Raw genomic sequence first — 12,978 nt, forward strand, 5'->3', positions numbered from 1 at the left:
ATAGTCTTTCAATCAATTTTATGTTTTGTTGTTCGGAAAAACATGAATATTTCTTTTGTTTTGAGAAGGTGTTTTTTTATTAATTTCAACAATATTTTTTAAAATGGAATCATTTTTATGGTGACGAACATTTTTTTGCAATATAATATTTCATTTGTAATTTGTTTTGCACTATTTTTTGGGCTTGGCCCATTAAAAACTTGACCGACACACACACGGACAACACGCATGAACGCGATCTTTCTTCCCGTTTCCCATTCTTCTCCCCCCCCCCCCCTATTAGGATAGTGCCGACGCCACCTCCGTTGTCCCCGTCGTTCTCGGAGGACGAGGGCAGGAAGAATAGCGCTTCCAGTGGCCGCACCATCATGTCCTTGGGCGGCTCCCTCTTCCTCCATGTCCCCTCCCACCCATCTGGAGTAAGAAAGCGACCATGATGAGCTTGCCATGGAATTTAAGCGGCTCCATTGTTCACATCATGTCAGGCAATGTCATTGTCAATTGGGGAAAATCCATATATGAGAACATCAGACATCTCATTTCCTCTTTCCCCACATCCCACATAAACCATAGCTTATGAATTGGAGTACCGCGGACATTTTCAAACTCAATAGACGGTATAGAGATGGTACCCAAAAAAATATAGACAAAGATTTTCCCACATCCATGACAACAGAGCAGTCAGCTGACCACCTTAGAAAGTGCCTGACTAATGACATTTTTTCCACAACCAAAAACACCAAATAGCACCATGTTCCTCCAAAAACTGAGGGGAGTGATACTGAGGGGAGCCATTTCAAATTAGAAAACACTGGGATTTAATGGCGTTGGAAGGAAATGAAAAATCAACATCTGCAAAATGTTTGGTCATCTAAGAGAAGAAACCATAATAAATAAAAACATGTGTTTTATTCTGGAAATTGAAGCTCGGATAAGTTGTCGACAAACATGTCATGTAAGAAGAGGTGTCCACACCGAGCTTTGATGCATCAGGTCTTCGTGTACGCACATGCCATATCTGCAGCTCATTAACTTCCAAACATTAAGCTAGTAAATTAGTCCTCAAAAAAGTTATACCAAATAACTTCCTTGCTTGAAGCATAGTTAATTACTTCTTGATGCCCTGAAATTTCAGCTCTAGAAATGTATCCTGCATTTGCATACATAGCAACAACAGTTTATGAAACAAAGTTAAGCAATGGTAGAATGAATGGGAATAAATAAAAGATGTCATAAAGTGATAGCATCCACTTAACCTGTAGGCTATGTTGACCCGCTCGAGCGATGTAATTTACTTTCCCATGGAACCAGATTGAAGAGCGACATGGTGGTTCATCAAATTATTCTCAAAGACAATCTGTCAGAGTTAGATAACATTACAATTTGAACACAGGTTAATAATTAGAATCTAATTTGTTATTTTGAAATCTAAAAGCTCACACTTAGAATATCTTAATCAAGTGGGTGCCCATGCAGCAAGGTGCACAAAATCAGCTCTTGTGGCCTTTGTTCTATCTATGTATGATAAAAAATAATACTGAGTTGTACCTTCAGAAAACCAGAAAATTATGCAATGTTGTACTATGTAGGTCAACAGTGATATCCATGCCTGGTGATTATTTTCTGGGCATTATGTCCCATAATGTATACTTGAGTGTGGTTTTCAGATGACAAACATCAACCACAATTTCAGTATAGAGAGATGTGTCATAGTTCGGGTGCATCAATTTTTCTTGGCACTAAAAATATTAGAGCTTGGGTAGAAATAATAGTATCACACCAGTGTGAAACATCTTTCTGACCAACTGTTTTAGGAATAAAAGAGATGCATAAGCAAATTCATTCAACAAACAACAACTTCTATGTTTGCCTACTTCTCAACAAAATTTCATAGCCATGGCTAAAACTAAGACTAACAACCACACCAATCCAACAAATCTGTTGGGAGATAAGATAAGTTATGTAAGAAGAAAAACAATACCAGGATTTATTTTACCTGATTTATTCTACCATTAAGTTATGCAAAAAGTACAATGCAACCTTGAAACCACCAAGAGAGGATCTTGTGTATCATTCTCTGTTCTTTTAAAGATTAATTACCAGCGGATGCGATCAGATATGATGGATGGGTGAATATGCCGCCCTCATGTCAGATAAGTAACGTAATTACCTCTAGATGCGCACCGTGGTTCCACGGGCCAAAACCATTTCCACAGAAATTAGGCATTGGTGGCGGCAGATGATGATGCATCTGGTTTGGACTCGCCACTGACGGCAACCTCTGAAGGTCCCCACCATGATGTTGCTTAAGCAAGGAGGACACCCGCATTATCTCTGGTAGCATAAGTACAACAACAAACATTAGAAGCCAACATTAGCACGAAAAGGTGCTCCATGAAAAACTTTCTGTCACCGAAGAATCATATGAATCAAGGTACACACACACACACAGCCTGCACCTTGAGGCCAAAACAGAGTCAAGCAGAGCATGTTTGCATCAACAAGAGAGAAACATAAGCAATCAGGCCATGGCAAATCAGCAAGGACAAATTCCCATCTAGGCCAATAATGGTAGACGGGGCGGCGGCGGCGAGGGAGCGAATCGAGGCTCTCACCGTGGCCCAACAGCTTGATGTAGATTGGTAGCACCTGCGTGAAACAGGACAAGCTTCTGGTGCTCCCGCAACAGCTCTGACATGTAGTGGCTGCGGCGACAATGACGCCATCCAATCCAATGGCACAGGAGGGCACAGAAAAACAGAGACAACCAATTCAGTGAGGCCGCCCGCCCAGCAAATAGAATATACATTCCATGAAACTCCCTTTTGGGTTCTAATGATTCAATCCTTGCTATGGAAGAAAAAAACAAACAAAGGAAACATTTAATTTATTTCAGGGTGCCCGAACCAAACTATATACATTCCATGGCTATATGGCAAACCATTAGTTAAGAGTATTTTACATTAAAAGATTGAGACTAATTAACACTACAATGATAGCATCTTCAGAAACCAAATTAAATAACAAACATTTTTAATTAACTACAACAACAGAAAGTACAAGTGTGTATAAGTAAGAACCTAGGTGGAACAGATGTTTGCATAACTACCTAGTAGACAACATATTTGCATCAGTAAGACATGGTATAGAATTATTTGATTACTTCATGTCTAGACATTCAGGTCCATGTTTTTCTTTGTTTTTTGTTAGTCCATTATTGTAGAAAAAGGCTTATGATCTGAATTCCAATGCTTTCTCGACACTCTTATCCTGTCCATCTAAATCTCAGTGAAGATGTCTGGTTTCAGCCACAACCATCTGTCATAAAAAAACACCAGATGAATGCAGATGATAATGTATATCCTTGATCTGTAAAGGATATCTATAAAGACTGCACCTTCATGTATTACCAAGCATGAAGTCTGATTTTTGTGGAACACTCATGGTGGTGAAAGCCCTTTCTTTTCGACAAACCACATAAGATAGGAAACAAACCTTACTTAACCTAACGGTTAGCAGCTAAGCCTTCCTCTATCAATTTTATTGGATATATACAAGAGGATATATTCGATTGCCTAGATTCAGAAAAAAAATGATACCTGATACTGACCACCATTTATAACTTCTAGTACATTGCTAGGGATTGGAAGGATCTACTTATCCTCTTCCGTAATCCTCCAAGACCAAGAGCAAACTGACGGATTTCATTGAGCACCTCCAGTACACAGCAAAGCAAGCAAATCCAGCCATGGGGCATACCAACGGACTGAGCTTGGATTAACCTGGCATGATTACTGTTACTCGTCACTTCAGAAGCCATGTACTGCCGCAACAGATTTTATTGATAGCCAAGAAAGATTCAGTGCTTGCTTCTCATGGTAATTCCCGGAACAATATAAGTTTTGGGATTGAAGAGGTATCTCTGTTTCCTTACTCCCAAGATAGTACTTGTAGAAAATGAATCCTGCAATGACGACGCTGATGAAGCATGACGACAGCAGCCCTAACCACGGAAACCCAATCATCTTCTTTTGCCTGAGATGTTCAGAATCATGCAGGGGTTTCACGACACGCTGATGCAGGCGCTCCACCCGCCTCCCCCTCCCCTCGGGTGCACCTGAGGCAACATGGCCCTCCCGGGGGAGAAGAAGGCGTCCGCGTTCTGCAGCACATCCATGGCAATGGCGACGCCTGGGCACCAATTGTGAGGGAAGGAGCCAAGCGAACGAGATGAAGATGAGGAAGGGCTCGATCCGGAAGACCAGCCCGCACCAAGCCCCGCCGCCTCAACAGGAGCCCGTCTCCCTGCCTGCCGGCGGCTCAGCGGAGCCTCCACCGCCCCAGCCCCACGGCCGCGTGGGACTCCCACACCGGCGGCAGCCCCTTGGGGGCTCCAAGCCGATGCTAGACCCGGCACAGGGGAGGGGTTGGCCCTGAGGAGCGGGAAGCCGGCGAATCCGTCGGTCAGGAGGTGAGCGGCGCCCTCCATCATCGCCGCCGTTTAGGGAGGGACGCGGTCTCGGTCGACGCGGTGTGGGGCGGGCGGCGCGGGGCAGGAGGTGTCGGCGGGATGGAGGTGGAGATGGGATCGAAGAGGCAGGGTCGTGCGGGGCGCTGGGATTTTCTTTCTTATTTTCTCTCCTCTGTACCGGTTCGGGGTTGACTTATGACGAGGACTGCGGGTCTAATTATTAAAAGTGCATGGACTTTTGTGCAAAAATGCCGGCGACGTACCACCAGAAGCAATGCGTGGTTTATTAGTAGGTAAAGATAAGTACTCCTGCTGACGGGTGCAAAAATGCTTTTATATTATGGCACGAAGAGAGTATAATTTTTCAAAGTTTTTTTTACTGAGATTACCATTCCCGTCTCCCAGAAATTCATAAATTTCGTGAATTTTCATCAAGATTTGAAAGTTTTCTCCCACGCAAACCCTAGCTGTTCTGTCCATCCCAATTCACTCCCGAGTCCCGACCTACCCACCCCATTCCCCATTTCCCCATCCGTGCGAGTGCGCCGGCGGCCAGGAGCGGCGGGTGGAGCATTGCGGCCAAATCTGCCGCCCCGCTAGCCGCCGGCCATGGAGGCCGCCGCAGCGCCAGCGGCACCCGTCCCCGACCAGGGGGGTTCCCATTGGAACGCATCGAAGGCGGCACGGAGGGGCGACTGCGATGAGAGCGCCGCCGATTTCATCAGCAGGGTCCCCGACGCCGTCCTCTGCACCATCATCTCCCTCCTCCCCACCAAGGACGGCGGCCGCACGCAGGTCTTCTCCCGCCGATGGCGCCCCCTGTGGCGCTCCGCCCCTCTCAACCTCGAGGTCCGCCCATACCCCGGCCGCGGCGTCCGCACCTCCTCCGTCGCCCCCGATGTCGTCCCCAAGGTAATCTCGCAGCATCCTGGTCCCGCCCGCCGATTCTGCTTCCACGGCCTCCGCCCCGGCGACCTCCACGACCAGGCGGAGAGCTGGTTCCGCTCCCGAGCCCTCGCCAACCTTGAGGAGCTCGATGTCGGCTACAAGATCTACGGTGAAAACGATTTACAAGAACTTATTGTGGCGAGAATTTCCCTGCCGCCATCCGCCTCGCTCTGCATCTACCCTCCTCGTTGCCAAGATCGGCTACTGTGATTTGCCCCGAGAGATGGTGCCGTCCATGGGCTTTGACCTCCTCGAGCATCTCTCCTTGATCTCTGTTTCCATCTCAGCGGACGTCTTCTGCGGACTGCTCTCTGCTTGCCGTGCGTTGGAGAGCTTACACATGTCCGAACTTCGTGGTGCTCGTTGCCACCATGTTCGCTCGCCGACTCTTAGGAGTATCTGCTTCCGTGACACCTCTGGTAAAGTAGAGCTGGTCATCGAGGATGCGCCTCGCCTTGTGAGGTTACTAATGCCTTTTGGTTGCCGAGATGATTGTGGTACTATCCGTGTAATTTGTGCGCCTAAACTGGAGTTGGGCTTTGTTACCTGTCGTCTCCAAGCTCCTAGCCTCCCAGGTATAGCAGCAGCAGCATCCTTGCATTTGGCATTCCTACACGGAGATAATTATTTTTTTGTCATGTTCATTGTTTTTTTTTCAGGGAGTAAGTTCAGCCGACTTGGCAAACTCGATGCACACGGTGAAGATTTTGGCTCTTAGGTGTTCCGGGTATGAATTGGATGGAGTTCTTAATATCCTTAGGAGGTTCCCCTGTCTCGAGAAGCTCTATATCATTGTGAGTGCTCATCTTTGCTTGCTTTATAACTTCTGATTTTATTGACAACTTGTTTGTAACAGCTTTAGTACAGAGACGCTTGACAGATTCTTAATATCCATTTTGCAGTTTCACAAACACAACGAGACGGATACGAAAATCGAGCCTCAATGTGACCGACTATATCCAATTGAATGCCTTCAAACCAATCTCAAAACAGTGGTGTTTGAAACATTCGTGGGCCATGATAAACAGCTTGAGTTTGCCAAGTTTTTTGTTTTGAATGCAAAAGTGCTAAACAAAATTGAATTTGATGGAATGTATGGTGCCTACAACAGTGTATCGCTGGCTTATCAACACAGGCTGCTACGAGTGGAAGACAGAGCTTCTCGAGATGCTCAATTTGAATTCATGAATAGAAATCGATATACTGTGAAGCATCTCCAAAAGCATATCCATGATTTGTCAGTGGCTGACCCCTTCGAACAGCCATAGGCAGGGTTGATGCCTGAAGATTGCACTGTTCTTAGTGTCCTGTGCTTGTTTTGTAGACGATATTCATTCCTTAAGATCACATCATGTTCCACATAGACCTGCCCTATTTTCTAGCCTAAGGTTCCTCTGCCATTCAAGTAACTTATGAAGTTGCCACTGTTAACACTGCAAGAGATTCTTTTGGATGCAAAAACAGTGTGGAAAATTTCTGATGGAGAGGGATGCAAAAACATCACTGCTGACAGTTGTAACTGGTGACAGCTGGTAAGTGGTAATCCCATCTGCCAAAACTCCTACGGGCTATGGTCTTAACCTGTGCAATCGTTCGTGGCTTCGCTCTGCCTAAGCCGTGCTAGGAACACATCCTTGTATTGAAAACTTAATTGTCTTTTCAGTTAGTACATGCAAAAGCAGGAGATGTTTGATTGCTGATCTGTTTTTTTATTGTGTGTGTGCATATATCATTTGCTTGCTTTTGCATAAAGAATTTGTCCTTTTAGTTATTATTATATAAAGAAGCACACGATGTTTGATTGCTGATTTGTGTGTGTGTGTGTGTGTGTGTGTGTGAGCATTCTTAGATGCTAGGAAGGGCAACCTGTAGGATAGGCCCTTTATGCTTTTCTAGTTAGGAGAGTTCTCTACAATTTTCAAGTTACGCTATCAGGCTCAAGTTTTGCTAATGATCCTCAGCAGCCCCGGTGGGGAGCCCGGGTCTGAATGCTGCAATAGTCATCATCTCTCTCCAGCTGGAACATGCGATGATCTAGTCGTATTTATAAGTTTGAGTTTACTGAAGTGAATTTGATTGCCATCTTGTACAAATTTACAAAGTAATTTTACCCTTTCCTGTTGCAAGAACCATCATTGAATTTTGCTCAAGGACCTGAACATAATGCCGGCTTTGGCAGGGATCCTTGTGTGTACTGTCTGGCTAATTTTTTTAAAATAATACATTTTTTTAATTAATTTTCATAAATATTTCGCTGGGTAATTTTTTTTTAAAAATAATACACCGTCGGCCTGTTGCAGGCCGACTGGGCCTAGTCGGCCCACAGCAGGCCGATTGGATTCCAATCGGCCTACAGCTGGCCAACTGGCCCCTGTCCTGACTGGAGCTAATTGGCTCGCTGTGGGCTAATTGTTTTTTGCAAAAAATAGGCATAAAAAATATATGTTTAAAAAAATGTTAATCATGTAATTAAAAAATGTTAAACGTGTATAAAAAAATGTTCTTGATGTATATGAAAAATGTACAATATGTATGCAAAAAAATTGACTAAAAATGTTTTAAAAAGTGCTAATCATGTATTTAAAAATTGTTAAATGTGTGTATAAAAATGCTCCTTATATTTTTTGGTGTCAACTTTTTTTCATACACATTCTATATTTTTTGTATAAATAAGGAACATTTTTTATACACACATTTAACAATTTTTAAATACATGCTTAACACTTTTTCAAACATATTTTTATGTCAACTTTTTTGCATATATATTGTACATTTTTTGTATACATCAGGAATATTTTTAATATATGTTTAACATTTTTTAATTACATGATTAACATTTTTTTAAACATATATTTTTTATGCCTACTTTTTTTGCAAAAACAATTAGTCCACATCGAGCCAATTAGCTCCAGTCGGCCCACAATGGACCGACAGGACCCAATCAGCCCACAGTGGGCCGACAGGGCCAGTCGGCCAGCTGTAGGCCGACTGGAATCTAATCGGCCTATTGTGGGCCGACTAGGCCCAGTCGGCCTGCAGCGGGCCGACAGTGTATTATTTTTGAAATTTTATTATCCAGCGTAATATTTATGAAAATTAATAAAAAAATGTATTATTTTTTTAAAAAATAGCTACTGTCTGAGGCCCACCAACTCGTTTTTTGGCATTGATGTTTGCCAAAAGAAAAGAAAAGGAAAGAAGAAAGAATTTTTTTTTCTGCATTGCTTGACAGAGATTTAGTTTTCTTTATAGTTTTATTGTCGCTACACTAGGCTGTCGCTGGGTCGCTAACACCGCGCATGTGCTAGCCTATTTCTTTTCTCAAGTAAACGATACCTGAGGCTTTGATTCTTGAAAATACTGTCTCAATGGCATTGACTTGGATTTTGTTGATGGACATGCGTATTTTTCACAGGCTGAAAGAACTTGCAGGAAGCCTTGTGGCCTATTGTGGAGCTATGGTGTTTTTGGAGCACAAATATATATATAGGGAAAATAATAATCTTGTGTTAGGCTTTTATTTTGCCCAACATTGCGTGCACCCTAAAATACTTCTTGTGCTGCCGCTTCTTCCTTCTTCCACAAAAAAGTTAGGGTTTCTGCCTCCCGCTGTCACCGCCGCAGGTCCGCCTCCTCTCCGGTGGCCCTAGGGCCATGGGGGCGCGGTGGATCTCGGCAAGGGCCGGCGGGAGGGCTCCGTTTTTAGTCGTTTCTTTCAGTTTTGCTAGGGTTTGTGTCCTGCTCAGGAAGACGAGACGGCGGCGGCTCCCTGAAGATGGAATAAAGGTCTCCCCGCCTAGTCCCCGTTCCGGCGGCGCGTCTAGCACCGTTGGTGGGCGTGTGGAGGTGTGTCTCCGGCGGATCTATCTTTGGTGGATTTGCTCGGATCTCGTCGTTGTTCGTCTACATTCGCGTGTCTTCGGATTGGATCTTTCTGATCTACGTTATTCTTCATCTGCGGCGGTTGCTGTTCTGGTGCGCTGGTCCTACGGGGCCTTAGCACGACGACTTTCCGACTGTCTACTACAACAAGTTGTGCCCAACTCCGGCGATGGAGGGGCGATGACGGCGGCGCGCCTTCGGCTCGCTTCAGTGCTGGTAGTCGTCGCTAGGTGGTCTATGGATCTAGATGTAATTTTTATTATCTCTGGTATTCGTTGTACTGCCATGATTGAAGATGAATAGATCGAAAATTTTCTCGCAAAAAAAAAAAACATTGCGTGCACCCTAAGTTTGGCAGAAGCGCAGTACACAACCCGCAGGGTCGGAAACCGACAATGCTCGGGACCAAAACACCACAGGCTCTCTAGTGTCAAGGTTTTTTTTTTTTGAAAGGCTCAACGTTGTCAAGGTTGAAACTATGGTGAGCCTTGTGATTTCTATTCCGCGCAACCTTTGCCTACCGACACAAAAACCTTTAAAACCGATAAGGGGGAAAAATTCAGAAAAGGAAGCCTTTTATTTTTTGAGAAAATTCAGAAAAGGAAGCTGGAAATGCACCTCGAGCTCGTTTCTTGTGGCCTTCTCCTGTAAAAAAATTACTTCGATTTTTTTTATTTTTGAGAAACACTTCATGCTTGACTTTTATTTTTTTTGGGTCCCGATAACTGTCACACGTGTGGTGTACCGGTAGTTGTGCCACACGCCTCGTGTGGCATGGACAGCAACCAGCCCACACACCTACGTGTGGGCAAAACAACTAATGCCCACACACATTTTTTCCCTCCCGAACCCTCTTACACGCGTGCGTGTGGGCGAAGTTGATAACGCCCACACGCCCGTATGTCAGGCCTCGTACCCTCCTGGTCCCGCACGCGACGCGTGACGCCCATCGCGTGCCCGCAGTTGCCATGGTCCAGACCCTCGTCCATGTTCGTTTATCTGCAGTTGCCATGTCGCTAAACTACGGTTGCCATGTCGGGCAACTGCAGTTGCCATGGTTGCTCAACTGCAGTTGCCATGTATGGTCTGATCTAATATAGTTGCCATGATTTCATAACTTTAGAAGTTGCCATATACTAACATTAGGCAGTTGAGAGAGTTGCCATGTGCTTACAAGCATACTAGGGTAGTTGCCATGTAAAAAGGAAGAGTTGCCATCTGCTTACGTGCACGTTAGGGCAGTTGCCATGTACGTGCACGTTGGGGCAGCTGCCATGTACCATGCAAAAACACATGTCAACTCGGTAAAAGAGAGTTGCCATCTGCTTACGTGCACACTAGGCAGTTGCCGTGTACCCTGCAAAAACACATGGCAACTCGGGTGAAAAAAGAGAGTTGCCATCTGCTTATAAAGCACACTAGGGGCAGTTGCCATGTGCGCTGCGAAAACACATGGAAACTAGCAGCTTGAGTGTGGGAGAGGAGACGGGCGTGTGGGCGAGATGACAAATGCCCACACACTAGCCCTTGTGTGTGCGTGCAAAGTGGCGTGTGGCGCGAACTGCTGAACGCCCACACACCGGCCCCTCCGTGTGGTAAAACGGATGTGTGGGCGAACTATGTCACACACCACACACGCGCCTTGTCCTACGTGGCACAGAAAATCAGCCAGATTGTGCCAAGATTCGTGTATATAGTACTGAACGATGATGAATGCGTGTGGTCGAGATAGTCAAAGCCCACACGTGTGGGCGTTAACATTTCCGTTTTTTAAGCATCTTCGATCTTTTTTTTTTGAGTTGAAGCTTCAAGCTTGGCTAGGGTGGGCTACTTCCGAGCACTTTTTTTTTCTGAGCTTCGAGCTGGGCTATTTCCGAGCACATAAATGGCCCATTCGACTGAAGGTTTTTGCCAATAGGCTGAAGGTTTTTTTGACTGATATTGTCTCGGAGTTTCAGAGTGCATTTGTGCCAGGCCGCTTGATCATGGACAATGTTCTAGTGGCGTATGAATGTTTGCATACGGTTCGAAAGCAACATGCCAAGAGGCCCTTCTTTGCTCTCAAAGTGGATATGATGAAGGGGTACGATCGCATTGAGTGGTCATACCTCCATGGGTGTCTGCAAAAGTTGGGTTTTGCTCCTGTTTGGATACAAACTGTGATGCGCTGCATTACCTCGGCAAGATACGCGGTGAAGATCAACGGAGAGCTTACATCTGCGGTGGTGCCGTCCCGGGGGATCCGTCAAGGAGACCCCATCAGTCAATATCTGTTCTTACTGTGTACTGAAGGTTTGTCTAGTTTACTGCAAAAGAGGGAGAGCCTTGGCGAGCTACAAGGGATCCGAAATGGTATGCAAGGCCCCCTATTTCCCACTTGCTTTTTGCAGATGACAGCATCTTCTTTGCACGCAGTGATAATAGAAGTGTGGAAGCTCTCAAATCTGCTCTCCAGCAATATTGTGATGCTTCTGGGCAAAAGATCAATTTGCAGAAGTCTTCAATTTTCTTTGGGAAGCATTGCCCTGATGGTGTCAAGGGAACTGTGAAGGGGAACCTTGGGGTTGACAATGAAATTCTGCATGACTCATACCTCGGTATGCCCACTGAGATTGGTCGGGCAGCCACCAACTCTTTCAGTTTCTTGCCTGACCGGGTCTGGAAGAGGATCAATGGCTGCAATGATAGACCGATGTCGCGTGCTGGAAAGGAAATTTTGCTGAAATCCGTTGCTCAAGCTATTCCAACCTATGTTATGACTTGTTTCCAACTCCCTGTCTCCATTTGTGAGCAAATGAAGACCAGCATCGCCAACCATTGGTGGGGTGTCGAAGACGACCATAAGAAGATGCATTGGCGTTCGTGGGATTGGATCTCAACTCCGAAGTTCCTCGATGGTATGGGCTTCCGTGACTTGGTGTTATTCAACCAGGCGATGTTAGCTCGTCAGTGTTGGCGTCTTCTCACCGAACCTGGATCTCTGTGCTCAAGGGTGTTGAAGGGGCGTTATTTCCCTGGTGGTGAGTTCTGGGAAGCCACCAAGCCAAGGTCTTCCTCTTTCACATGGCGGAGCCTTCTGTTTGGGAGAGAGCTAATTCGGAAAGGGGTTCGATGGGGTGTCGGCAATGGAGCCAGGATCAAGATCATGGTAGACAACTGGATTTCGGGCTTCCCCTCTGGAACTTTCAGCAGCAAACTCCCTTTAACTGCTACTACTACAGTTCAGTTCCTTATGACGGACTCCTTGATGGCGTGGGATGAGGAGACCGTGCGGAGTTTCTTTTCGGACGTTGTTGCTGACCAAATCCCGCAAGTCCCGATCAGCCAACATGGTGGAGAGGATTTTTTATCTTGGCCACATCATAAACTCGGCATCTTCACGGTCAAATCTGGGTACAATCTGGCTCGAAGTGAGATCTTCTTCTCCTCTAAAAGTGGAAAGGACCAGGGGCTGGCTTCCAACCTACAGTTGCAAGAGAAAAACTGGAAGGCCCTTTGGGCTGTCATTTGCCCAAACAAAATGAAGATTGTTCTGTGGCGCGTCGCGCATGATTGTCTACCTACCGGGCACCAGCTAGTGCATCGCCACATCCCAGCCGATGACGGTTGTATTTTCTGCAACCGAACTGAGCATGTGGAGCACCTCTTTCTGATGTGCCCTTTTGCTTGTTCAATCT

At 45.6% G+C, this 12,978-nt stretch overlaps 2 long non-coding RNA genes across 5 annotated transcripts; one reads left to right on the forward strand and one right to left on the reverse strand.

Annotated features, from left to right (window-relative positions):
* Positions 1-588: 588 nt before the first annotated feature.
* On the reverse strand, positions 589-3,925 carry LOC123159019 (uncharacterized). 4 transcript variants are annotated; one of them, XR_006479453.1, is made up of 5 exons: positions 3,600-3,925; positions 2,616-2,705; positions 2,171-2,334; positions 1,257-1,357; positions 589-1,150 (listed from the first exon to the last, which is right to left on the reverse strand). It is a non-coding gene; the product is annotated as an uncharacterized lncRNA (long non-coding RNA). The 4 variants fall into 4 exon arrangements; XR_006479452.1 differs by having other exon boundaries at positions 2,616-3,318; XR_006479451.1 differs by lacking the exon at positions 3,600-3,925 and having other exon boundaries at positions 589-852; positions 949-1,150; positions 2,616-3,384.
* A 1,023-nt stretch (positions 3,926-4,948) lies between these two features.
* LOC123161512 (uncharacterized) lies at positions 4,949-7,223 on the forward strand. The gene is made up of 3 exons (XR_006480733.1): positions 4,949-5,994; positions 6,079-6,213; positions 6,322-7,223. It is a non-coding gene; the product is annotated as an uncharacterized lncRNA (long non-coding RNA).
* The last annotated feature ends 5,755 nt before the right edge of the window (positions 7,224-12,978 follow it).

The sequence above is a fragment of the Triticum aestivum genome, chromosome 7B (genome assembly GCF_018294505.1).
Source record: "Triticum aestivum cultivar Chinese Spring chromosome 7B, IWGSC CS RefSeq v2.1, whole genome shotgun sequence".
Lineage (NCBI taxonomy): Eukaryota > Viridiplantae > Streptophyta > Magnoliopsida > Poales > Poaceae > Triticum > Triticum aestivum.